Raw genomic sequence first — 12,010 nt, 5'->3', positions numbered from 1 at the left:
TTAAAAAGATCTGAACAGGAGAAGGACACGGTTTATTCATGAGTCTTTAAAAAAGGCCTGAACAGGAGAAAGAGTCAAACACTGAAGAAAAAATATTGAGGTGCAGCTACTTAAATACTTGATGTTACTGAAAAAAAAAAAAACAAACAAAACCTCACACACACATTTGTACAGAACTAAAAAAAAAAAAGGCTATTATAATGTAGCAATCCCTTTATATTTTAAAAAAGAAAACCATACTTTCATAATATACCTGATGTTAGACATACATTGCAGTGTATGATCCTATTTCCCTGTAAATCTAGAAAAAAAAAAACCTTCTTAAAAGATAGCTGTAGTTTCAGGCTTGGTCATGTGATCATTTATTCGCTGGGGAAACCAAGGCATGTGAGTGATGTATACGCCCTAATATGCAAGTCAGACATGTCCAAGGCTCAGAAGCATACACAGAAAAGGCTGGAAGATTCATTTAGTCTTTCAAATTGAAAAGCCTGTTGCACTTCCTCTTTTTTTTTTTTTTTATTTTAAGCCATGATTGATCTGGGACCTGATCCACAACCCTGTAAGTCAGTTGCATACCTTAGGATTGATTTCAACCACCTTTGAACATGTTACCAATACTGCCTGAATTCATCTTACACAAGAGGTGATGGACTGAAGTGAGCATTTTAGAAGAATGCATTTTTGTGCATTTTAATGAACAGTGTATAGTAAAGAGAGTATCAGTACATCTATTTATATTACAATTCAAAAATATTCATGTCTGAAATAAAAAAAAAAAGTTGGCACAATACTTAAATTGAGTCACTACGAATAACCTTGTAAATATACAGGAAAACCTTAAGATTTCAATGTCCTTACTCCACTGGTCAACACTAGGTACCAGTGGTTCTAGCCCAAGATATTATACAGGAAGTACTTTGTTTGCTTAACCTATTGGTTTTATTTACTATTCACACTGTCTTAGTGTTCATAGGCTTATATCTTGTCTGTACACTGGAGAAACTAGCTTGGGCTTATGTTGTGTGATGACAGGTTTTGGATAGTACATTTTTCAGTGTAACTTCTCAGTAGCATACCCTTTTTTTTTTTCTAAAATCTTCTCCTTAGCTGACTTTGGACTCACAGAATAGTGAGGGTTGGAAAGGAACTTTAAAGGTCATCTAGTCCAATCCCCCTGCAAGGAGCAGGGACATCTCCAACCAGATCAGGTTGCTCAGAGCCCCATCCAACCTGGCCTTGAATGTTTCCACAGATGGAGCATCTACCACTTCTCTGGGCAATCTGTTCCATTGTTCCACCACTCTTATTGTAAAAATTGTTTTCCTTGTATCAAGTCTGAATCTCTATTTTAAAACCATTACCTCTTGTCCTATCACAGCAGGCCCTTCTGAAGAGTTTTACCCTGTCTTTCCTTTAGGTACTGGAAGGCCACTGTCAGGTCTTGCCGGAGTTTTCTCTTCTCCAGGCTGAACAGCCCCAACTCTCTCAGCCTGTCTTCACAGGAGAGGTGCTCCAGCCCTCTGGTAATCTTCATGGCCTCCTCTGGACCCTCTCCAACTGGTCCATGTCTTTCTTATGTTGGAGGCTCCAGAGCTGGACGCAGTACTCCAGGTGGGGTCCCATGAGAGCAGAGCAGAGGGGCAGAATCACCTCCTTTACCTGCTGCCCACGCGTCCTTTGATGCATACCAAGGTATGGTTGGCTTTCTGGGCTGCAAGCACACGTAAGAAAATGTGCACATTTAGAAAAATTATTTTCTTGCCCTTTAAAAATTTATCATCTACTTTAGTTCCCTGCCACATTCTTTAGTGTGACTTAATTCACTGTGAGTTTTCCCTTTCTTTTGTTAAATCTCAAAAAAGTACACTGATAGGTGACTAAGATATATAGTGTTGTATAAGGGATACAGGCACAGGAACTCATTTTGAGGTTTAAATTAGGCACTGGGACTTTCAGAGGTTTTTCAATTTTGTAACATTGCTTCTATAGCTTTAATTTTATGGACTTGTAATGCTTCCCGTGACATTAAATCTCTCATTACATTGACATTTCAATTATTTCAGACCTATACAAACCCATGGCAAATCTTGTTCTTTCCTTGCACCTTTTTTTTTTATCCTTGATTCTTTCACTTATCTGTTTACCCCCTGAAAAACTCACAGTTTGGCACTCCAGAACTTATAATAAACTAGTATATATAATTACCATACTGTCCTATGTTATTTTTATTTCTGTTCTGTTTTTCTTTCTCTATTTATTTGGCCCAGGAACAAACTGTTTTCTTTTTCCCTCCACAATTTCCTTCTTTCCTCTATGGTTCTTTCCCTTTCCTTGCCTCTCTTTTCCTTCATTCACTCAGCTGTACAAGTGTTTGAACATAGCTGATAATCTTAATGTGTGACTTTTCCCTCTCTCTTTGCACACAGAGCCATGTGTGTAGGTAGAAAGAGAAAAAAAGTAGATACTTCTTCAAGAGTGCCTGTGTAGCTCTATAGCTTCCTATTTTGGAATAATGGTGTTAGGAAATCTACTTTTTTGTGTTGTTTTGAGTGGATTAATCAAGAGTTCAAGTCAGATCCACTTTCCGTTTGACACTTAGAGACCAAGGATTACCTAAAGCTTGGTAAGCATCTGCTCAGAGTAGCATTTGTAAGAAATTGCTTGCTTTCTGTTGTGACAAACAATTTTCTGGCCTGCAGCATGTATCTGGGGCAGCAATAAGTCTAGCAGAAAACAAGCAGAAAGATATTTTTAAAATTACTTTGTAGGTCATGTACTGTACTGTAACTATGGCTATACAAAACTCTTAGAACTTTAATGGCATTAATCAGAGAGGACTTGGACAGGGTGTTGGAGATGTTGCAGTCCTTTGGAAGAAAAAAGATAAAAGATGCTTAAAGGTGATGCTCCCGAACACCCTTATCTGAATTTTCTCCAGTGCTTTTAGCTTATTGTGCAGCACAGCCAGGTAAAGACAAGCTCTACTACAATGGAAACTCCCTCTTCACAGCTTTGTTGTGACTCCTTTTGTTCCATGTAACATCACTACTTTGACTTGATAGGGTGGAAGAGGAAATATTTTAGTGAGAGGCTTTAGAAGAGAAAAAAAAACCACACATCAAGTATATTTGTTACTGATGGTTTTAGTCCTCTCTTCTCCTTCCAAAAAACCATTGTTTACATGCACAAATTGCACGTATATATATCTTCCTGTATAAAGAGCAAGAAAAAATGCACACTGCTTTCAATAGCTATCAAACTATAAATTAATTTGCATCATATTAAGCTAATCACAGGTAGCTGCCTATCAATCATATTTACAAGTGCTGTAGTTTGTACTTGTCTATCTTGTAGCACTGCAGAAGTTTCTTGCCAACCTTGTAGTGCTCTGGGCCGAGGTGGGGGTCTACAGCAAGAAACTGCAGATCCAACTCCCTGCACTTTCCCTGGACATCCCTTGGCTCCCAGCAGTGTACTTTTAGGGATTCAGGAGCCTCTGAATACTGAAGCATGTGCACTATGTGTAGTAGAATGGCATCAACCCAAAGAATGCACCCTAGATGTGCATTTGCCATTTTTTGGTCATTTATCTTTTTATGGGCTTTTTGTTATTATTTTTGACCATAAATGTCAAATATTCTGAAAATTTTTGAATTCTTTCTTGGTTCTCTAACATCTTTTTTATTTGCAAAAAGATCAATATACCCTAATGGACACAGGAGGAAGAATTTCTACTGTCACAAGAATAAATACCCTCACTCAAGCCTCTTTAGTGAGTGTGTCTGCAAGTCTAATGCTGATCAGCAGAAGTACAGTGGAGTTCAAACTGCAGGGATGGTTTAGTGCAAGCATGCACTCCTTGTTTACCATCACGCTGCCTTACTCACTTGTAATGTTGGTGTTAAGAGACTGCTGTTTTGTTGTGCTTTTTTTTTCTAGCCCCTGATGCATGATTAGAAATACTTGTTCTCCAAGTTGCAATTAAATTTATCTTCAAAACTGGGGGAAAAAAAAGAGGATATGTAAGTGGCTGCAAATATGTTCAAAATGTCAGCTGGTAAATCGTGTTTCACTTTTGCAGCTTTATTACTGACTTGTGTAGCCTATCATGTCAGCAAGGAAGTATCTTTTCTTAAATGAGACAGACCATACCGTGTTCAAAGCAACTTCTGTGACTGACATCTCTGTCGGTCATCTGAAAGACAGCTGCCAGCCAGTGTCATCATCCCAAGGGAGCATCTTATCCTCTGCTGCAGGAACTGACAGTAGCACTGACAGGATGAAGAGAAGAATTTGTGCCTGTCTCTGGTTTTTAGCATCTTTCATGACTTGAAAGTGATTGGTACCCATGATGATGGGTATTTCAGTTGAGCTCTTATTAAGTTTGCTCATCGATGAAACTAAAAGATCAGAATTAAGATCTTTACATTATTCTGTGTTACTCTAATGAAGTGTAAATCTCTGCCAGTTACACTGGTTTAAGGGTATCTTCATTAATGACTAACAGTATAGCGGTGTAAATAAGGTGTTTTAAAGGAAAGCAGCACAACTCTCACTCCCTAATTGTTTACATGTATGCTGGAGAACTCCTGAAAATCAGGTACAAGATGGCATAACATTTTCTGGTACTGTAAATTACTTGCAAAATTGATGTGGGTCTCAGTACACCTTCCTGATGACTTAATTTTCTAATAAATCTTGAATTTATTTATAAGAGTAGCTTTATGAAGAATTTCTATTAAGATTGTCAGTGGCAAAATTATTGGCCTAAGAAATAGAGATTCATTCGAGAAATTTCTGATAACTGTGCCTTCAGGACATGTGTATGTCACAATGTAGCTAAAATTAATTGTTCAGTGTGATTGAACTCAGTTGACATATAAGCTGGCCAGAGGTAAAATTAATTGTTGAAAAATGTGTCCAGGTAATTAAATTTCTGCACACAAAATATGAGTGAAACAAAATATTGAATAGTTCAGGGTTGTGGAGTTTTTCAGCACTGACTCTTATGCATCTCAAATTAGTTTAAAAATCTCTATTTTTGCAATGATGTTGTGGTGTTACACAAAATATCTTAGCCCTCATTTAACTTCCTGGTGGACAAATGTCTCTTTTGTATCAAAAGAGAAAAAGAAAGGGAAAGGGAAAAGGAAAGTGAAAGGAAAAAACCAAAGACAGGAAGAAAATATAGAAGAGAGGAGAAATGAGATAAATTTTAAAATGAAATAAAAACTTTTAAAATAAAAGCTAATTGGAAAATCAGTTAAAGGCAACAAATTATCTTGAAGGGACAATGCACAGCAAATAGGTACATATATAAAATATCTGCAAATTGTAACAGCCATTATTATTTTCTGCAGAGCTAAGCACAGATTAACATTTGAAATAGAAAATCACAGGGTTTTTTTGGTGACAGATTTCCACAAGGGAAATTTCTGATGGTACTGCTGTTACCCTGAAAGGACTGTAACTCTGCAGCAATTGAAGCCAAACCTTTTGCTACCCCTATGAGCTAAGGTCCTGCTGGCCAACTTGTTTCTAGCTGGTTTCTGAGAAATAGCTCAGAGGCAACAGAACTCAATGTGCAGATCTAAATTAAAAAATAAAATAAACTAATTTGGCCAAAGGCACTACTAGTATTTCTGCTGGTTTTAAAGTTTTCCTGAAACCAACAACTTTATCAAAGCTTAACCGTCAATATGCTGAATGTGAGCTGTGTGCCCTAGAAGGAATGAAAGCAAACAGCCTCCTGGGCTGCTTAAACATATTGAGTTGAAGAGGCAATATACAGAGGCAAGAGATCATTACACCACAGCGAGATTCTGTGTCCAGTGCTGGGTAACACAGTGCAAGAAAGATGTGGTTAAACTGGAGCAAACTCAGCAGAGGGTCATCAAGCTGCTCTGAGTAGGAACATTTGCCCCATGAGAAGTTGAGGGACAGGAGCTTGTTCAGCTTAGAGAGAGACAGCTTTGGGGGCACCCAACAGCATCCTCTTATAACTGTGGTGATGTGATTAAGATGACAGAGCAAGGCTCCTTACAGTGGTGCATAGTGGGAGAATGATACAAGGGTCATAAACTGAAACAGAAAAGTTTCAGGCTGAATGTAAAGAAAAGCTTTTACCCCATGAGGACAGTCCAGCAGAGGAGCAGAATGCTGTCGTGATTTAATCCTAGTCAGCAATTAAGTACCACACAGCCACTCAGTCACCCACTCCCCTAGCCTGGTGGGATGGGGGAGGGAATTGTAAGGTTAAAAGTAAGAAAACTCGCAGGTTGAGATCAGAACAGTTTAATGACTTAAATAAAGTAAAATTAAATAAATTACAATTTATTATTGTTATTATTAAAAGGAAAACAACAAAAAGAGAAAAACAAAACCCAAGAAAAAAACAAGTGATGCAACCGCTCACCACCTGCTGAATGATGCCCAGTCAGCCCCCAGGCAGTGATCCTCATGCCTTGGCCAACTCTGACCAGTTTGTATGCTGAACATGATGTCATATGGTATGGAATATCCTTTTGGCCAGTTTGGGTCAGCTGTTCTCTCTGTGCTCCCTCCCAGCTTCCTGTACATCTCTAGCCTTCTTCCTGGCAGGGCATGAGAAGCTGAAAAGTCCTTGACTTAGTGTAAGCACTGCTTAGCAACAACCAAAACAATATTATTCTCATCCTTAACCCAAAACACAGTACTATACCAGGTACTAGAAACAAAGTTAACTCTAACCCAGCCCAAACCAGGACACATTGACTCTATTGGACATAGGGGAGGCTTCTAGCAGCTTCTCACAGAAGCCACCTGTGCAGCTCCCCACCACTACCAAAAACTTGCCATGCAAACCAAATACATTCCACTCCTTGCCTCTGTGAATAATATATGTAAGAATTACCATTAAAATCCACATTCATCACATAAACTTCACAGCTTCACAAACGACACTCAGATCAACAAAAAGAATTGCACATATCAAAATCAAAATAACATAATCACAACATCAAACAAAGTCAACAGTGGACAATTTACACACCCCTCCCCTCTTCACCATGATTACAACAATGTAAATTCCACACCATCATTCCACTCTTCACTCTCTAGCTGTGTTCGGTCTATGTCTTGCCAGTTACCTCTCCCAATTACTATCCTTATCTAAAATTCTTCATGCCCCATGTTGGGTGCCAAAAAGGACTCTCACAGGTAATGAAAAAAAGGACCTACGCTGCAGCAGTCTGTTCCTGAAGGACTGCAGCCCGCGAGGAGGACTCACATTGGAGGAGTTCATGGAGGACTGTCTCCTGTGGGAGGGACCCCATGGTGTGGCAGAGGAAGAGTCTGAGGAGTCCTTCTCCTGAGGAAAAAAGTGTGACAGTAATGAACGCGTAATGAACTGACCTCAGCCCCCATTCCTCATCACCCTGTGCCATTGGGAGAGAAGATGTAGAGAATTCAGGAGTAAAGTTAAGCCCAAGAAGAAAGGAGGGGTGGGAGGAAGGTGTTTTTAAGATTTAGTTTTTATTTTTCATTATCCTACTCTGATTTGATTGGTATTTTTTTTTTCCCCAAGTCCAGTCTGTTTTGCCCATGATAGTAACTGGTGAGTGATCTCTCCCTGTCCTCATCTCAATCCAGTAGCCTTTTGTTATGTTTTATCTTCCCTGTCCAGCTGAAGAGGGGAGTGATAGGGTGGCTTTGGTGGGTGCCTGGCATTCAGCCAGGGTCAACCCACCACAGATGCCCAGGGAGGCCAAGCAGCCTCCATCCTTGGAGATCAGCAAGACCCAACTAGATGAAGCCCTGAGCAACTTGGTCTGACTTCAAAGCTGTCTCTGCTTTGAGCAGGAGGCTGTACTAGACACACCCTGTGGTCCCTTTCATCCTGAAGTATCCTGTGATCCTATAACCCCACTTGTCTTTACTGGAAACATAGAACTGGAAATTTAGCTCACTTGTCAATTCCATTTAAATGGAAGTCTAAGGACCTCTGGGATCCTGGAAGCTGGAAAGATCAATAGGTCCTGTGCCCACCAACAGTGATTTTTGCTGGAAACTCTCTCATGTAAAGGGATAGTGTAAGACGGTGTAACAACTTGACAGACATATGTCTTTTTCTGCCTTTGATCACTGAAGGCACGTAAAGATGAAAATATAGTTTGTATTCCTAAAGGGATATGGAGGTACCTTGGAGCTAAATATATCATACCCAGCAGTTTAATCCAGAGTTTTGGTCTGCTAGCTGAGCTTGAAGCAACGATATGAATTTCTGAACTGGATACAGTTTCTTAGTGTTTGTGTGGTTTTGTATTGGGGTATGGTTCATGGCATGCAATCTATCTGAATGGTCTCCCAGCTCTTTAATCCAGATGCATAAGGCTGATCCTAGAGCATGAAAACCAGCTCCCTCCTTCTTAGATAAATTGAATGTCTAAGAGGAAAAATGAAGAGGGCTTTCAAATTTTTTGACATGCATGAGTTCTCAAGATGGACCCACACTTGAAACAACGGGCCTTTGAAAATTGTTTAAAAATTATGGGTCACAAATTGAGTTCTTAATTATACCTGTGGAACTTTTTCTTGCACAGATGAAAAGTTATATATTATTTGCCTTCCAGAGATTTTTTTTTATAACTGTCCATAAAAAAGCTACTAAACCTGGATTTAGAAATCATAACCACAAATGTATTTCTAAGTTAATTCATTTGGCTGAAATTGTCATTATTTCCTACATGCTATATCCACAGACAGTATTCAGCCTAAACAACAAACAAAGCAATTACTAGAGAAAGTGTTAGACAGCAAGAAAACTGATTTGTTAAGAAAAGGAAGGCTTAAGGGAACTGGGGTCAAACTCGTTATATGACCTTAGGCATGCTGTTTAATCTCTTTATGTTTCAATTATCTGGCTGTAAAGTGAGTATGATAGCAATATCTACTTTCCTGTGTGTTCAGTCTTTGCTCTGAAAAGTTTAACAACTAAATAAACGGTAATGATTTTAAAATAGAGGGAGGTAGATTTAGATTAGACATTAGGAAAAAAATTTTTACAGTGAGGGTGGTAGAACACTGGAACAGGTTGCCCAGAGAGGTGGTGGATGCCCTATTCCTGGAAACGTTCAAGGCCAGGTTGGATGAGGCTCTGAGCAACCTGATCTAGTTGGAGATGTTCCTGCTTCTTGCAGGGGGATTGGACTAGATGACCTTTGAAGGCCCCTTCCAATCCTAACCATTCTATGATTCTATGAAATAATACAAAGAGCCCTTTAACATATGCACGTACAAGATATGTGACAAATCCCACTGCTGGACTGCTAGGTGTTACTGTGATCATCAATGCAAATAATCCGATAACCTCTGAGTTGAACACTGCATCTGGGCTTATTTCTTATAATTGTTTAATATCAGAGAGACATGCACCCCATTGGGAATATATTTGGAGGTTCAGTCTGTAAAACTGCTGCAGTCATGAGGAATTACACATCAAGCAATCTTCTCACTTGATAGTTGAATGAAAATTCTATTGCATAGTTACAGGAATTAAAAAAAAAAGATATTTCTATTGCAGAGTTTGAATAATAAGGTGATTTCCTAAATGCAGATTTTAAGTTTCAGCTACCTATGTGCATGTGAAAAGCATATAAACTCAGCAGATGAACCTTACAACATATAGCCTCCTCTTGCATATGCATACGTAAGTTGTTAACTATTTATTATAGTTTCTTAGAGAAAGGATTTTGAATACTCCAGTACTTTTTTAGATTACTTATTTGCCATGAGCAACCAGGTTCCAGAGATTAGATATGCAGATTGAATTTTTAATTAAAATCAGTCTGTCTTTCAAAAACATCCTTGTCTGCAGTCAAAAGCTATGGGTACAAAGGTTTCTCAATAGTCAGTGACTTTCAATATCAAATTTGTGTTTTGGTGCACCTGAAATAAACAGCATTATACTACTGGTTATAAAAAGGCAATGAAATTTTGTTCTATTTGATTCTGAGTTTAGGATAAAAAAGTGTCATTAAAAGAAGTTATTTCCTTTACACATATCAATTTACTCTTATTTATGTTTGGAGGATAAATGCCTTATTTTTAAAGGGAATTTACTGCTCCCAGAAAGCTCTTAATCAACAGCTTTGGAGGCTGAACTCCTTTACTCATATGTGCTCCACAGAGTATACGTGAAATGAGCCAAAGCTGCACAAGACTTGCAATACTGCCCTCCCAGTGTGGCACACATCTGACCAAAACCTGTTTTTAAAGTCCGTCTGATGAACACTATGAACAGAAGGCATTTGCTCTAAGATACAGGTATCTGAAAGGGAATCTGGTTCTATGTTCTGTTTTGGACATGAGCCGCAACTTGTGACAGTATTTCATGTTGCGAATGTTTCCAAGGAAAGAGGAGAGAAGCAAATATTTTTGTGCTATACCTTTTCCCCCTCTGTCTGTGTCAGGTGTTGATCAGATCTTAAGGACAAGCACATGTAAAACAATTTCTTGGTATGATTTTGCATATGTGTTTTAAAATACTTAAGCAAATGTGTAAATGCTAATTCTCTCTCTGAATAATATCAGGCATATCAGAGACTTGAAAACAAAGGCAAAGAGTGATACAGGGACTAGATTGGTCTGAAAATGTAAAAAAAAAGTGTGTAATTTTTTTTTCTTGCAAAGCAGAATGATAGGATGACTGAAAATATTCAAAAAGTATCATCTCTGAGATGACACTAGGCGTGAGATGTTTCATTTCAGAGGCTATGGCCAGCTAAGAATAGAAGTACCTTCTCAGCTTCTGAACCATTATTCTGAGGCTAATTGTGTACACATAAAAAACCTGTACCATATAAATCTACCGAAAGACATCTTAAATATCTTCTCCGCCCTTTGTATAATAATATAGCTTATGTCTAAAAATACTTCATGGCACATTTTATTTTCAGAAAGGATCAAGATGTCAAATCTAGGAACAGTTCTAGTACAGATACCATTGTTTCTCTCAAATTATAAAAATGCCAAGGTCTCTGAATAAATTAGCACAGTTGCCATGGAAACATGGTGGGCAAGAAATATTTATAGTTGCTGCAAGCAATAATTTTTCAGTTTAATACTTTAAAATGTCAAGCAACACATTTCACAAAGTGAAATGTTTTTGCTTGTTGGTCAGTGTGTATATTTACAGTTTTCTGTTAAAATATATTTTCACTTCTTACCTCTAGAACAAAAGAAAACAAAACCCTCAGGAAAAAATCAAGCCCCAGTGTATTTTCTAGTTGGCTAAAAGCATTTTTGAGCTATTAAGGCAAAAAACGTCTTATCAGACTTAGGTATGCTATTTTACATGTGTGATCACTAAAATCAACAACTGCGGATTTTTCAAAGCTAGTTAAGTTAAGAATCTTTTTGAAGCGTCTAAACTCTAACATCAATAGCAACTGCCAAAACTGTACATCTTATTCATAAATGCAAGATAGCAAGTATCTGATATTCCTATTAAAACAAGTGTTTTTCCTAATTTCTTAGTTGAAGTAGTACATTTTAATAACGTATAGGGAAATGTTGGGAAATTATCTTGGTATATATTGGGTACGAGAGGTCTGACAAATTTCCTTATACTTCCTATAGCCATTCTCAGCTAAACTCAGTAATTTTGCCAGGGAAACAACACTATTAACTTCATTACGTTGATACACTGATATGAAAGTTGAGCTTCATAACAAGGATGAACTAGATTTTCACTTGTCCTTAGTCCTACCCAACCTCAGCTTTTGAAAACGCTGTTTCTCAGTTCTGCTTTCACTCAACGAAAAGATTCTGCATAGTTCAAAGAAGTATGCATTATTGTGATGTGTAAGCACATACAAGGAAGAGGAAAAGTGAGTGTTGGGAGGGATGCAAAGAAGGCATAAAGATATAGTTGAGTGTCCTTAAAAGGTGCTCTTAGAAGATGCTAAGAACAAAATTAGACTCAAGATCCAAGCACTAATAACAATGCTTCTGGCATTTGTCCTGCAGT

The 12,010-nt window shown here is 38.1% G+C and overlaps 1 long non-coding RNA gene across 1 annotated transcript in view; it reads right to left on the bottom strand.

Annotated features, from left to right (window-relative positions):
* Positions 1-6,341: 6,341 nt before the first annotated feature.
* LOC147601000 (uncharacterized) overlaps positions 6,342-12,010 on the bottom strand; it is a 44,254-nt gene continuing 38,585 nt past the window's right edge. Inside the window, exons 2-3 of the long non-coding RNA XR_015258489.1 lie at positions 7,222-7,351; positions 6,342-6,614 (exon numbers count right to left, since the gene is read on the bottom strand). This is a non-coding gene — a long non-coding RNA (uncharacterized LOC147601000). The remainder of the gene's footprint in view (positions 6,615-7,221; positions 7,352-12,010) is intronic.

Source organism: Chlamydotis macqueenii, chromosome 4 (genome assembly GCF_036417535.1).
Source record: "Chlamydotis macqueenii isolate bChlMac1 chromosome 4, bChlMac1.mat, whole genome shotgun sequence".
Taxonomy (NCBI): Eukaryota; Metazoa; Chordata; class Aves; order Otidiformes; family Otididae; genus Chlamydotis; species Chlamydotis macqueenii.
Note: the sequence above shows the minus strand (reverse complement) of the source record. Positions and strands in the feature narration are given on the sequence as shown.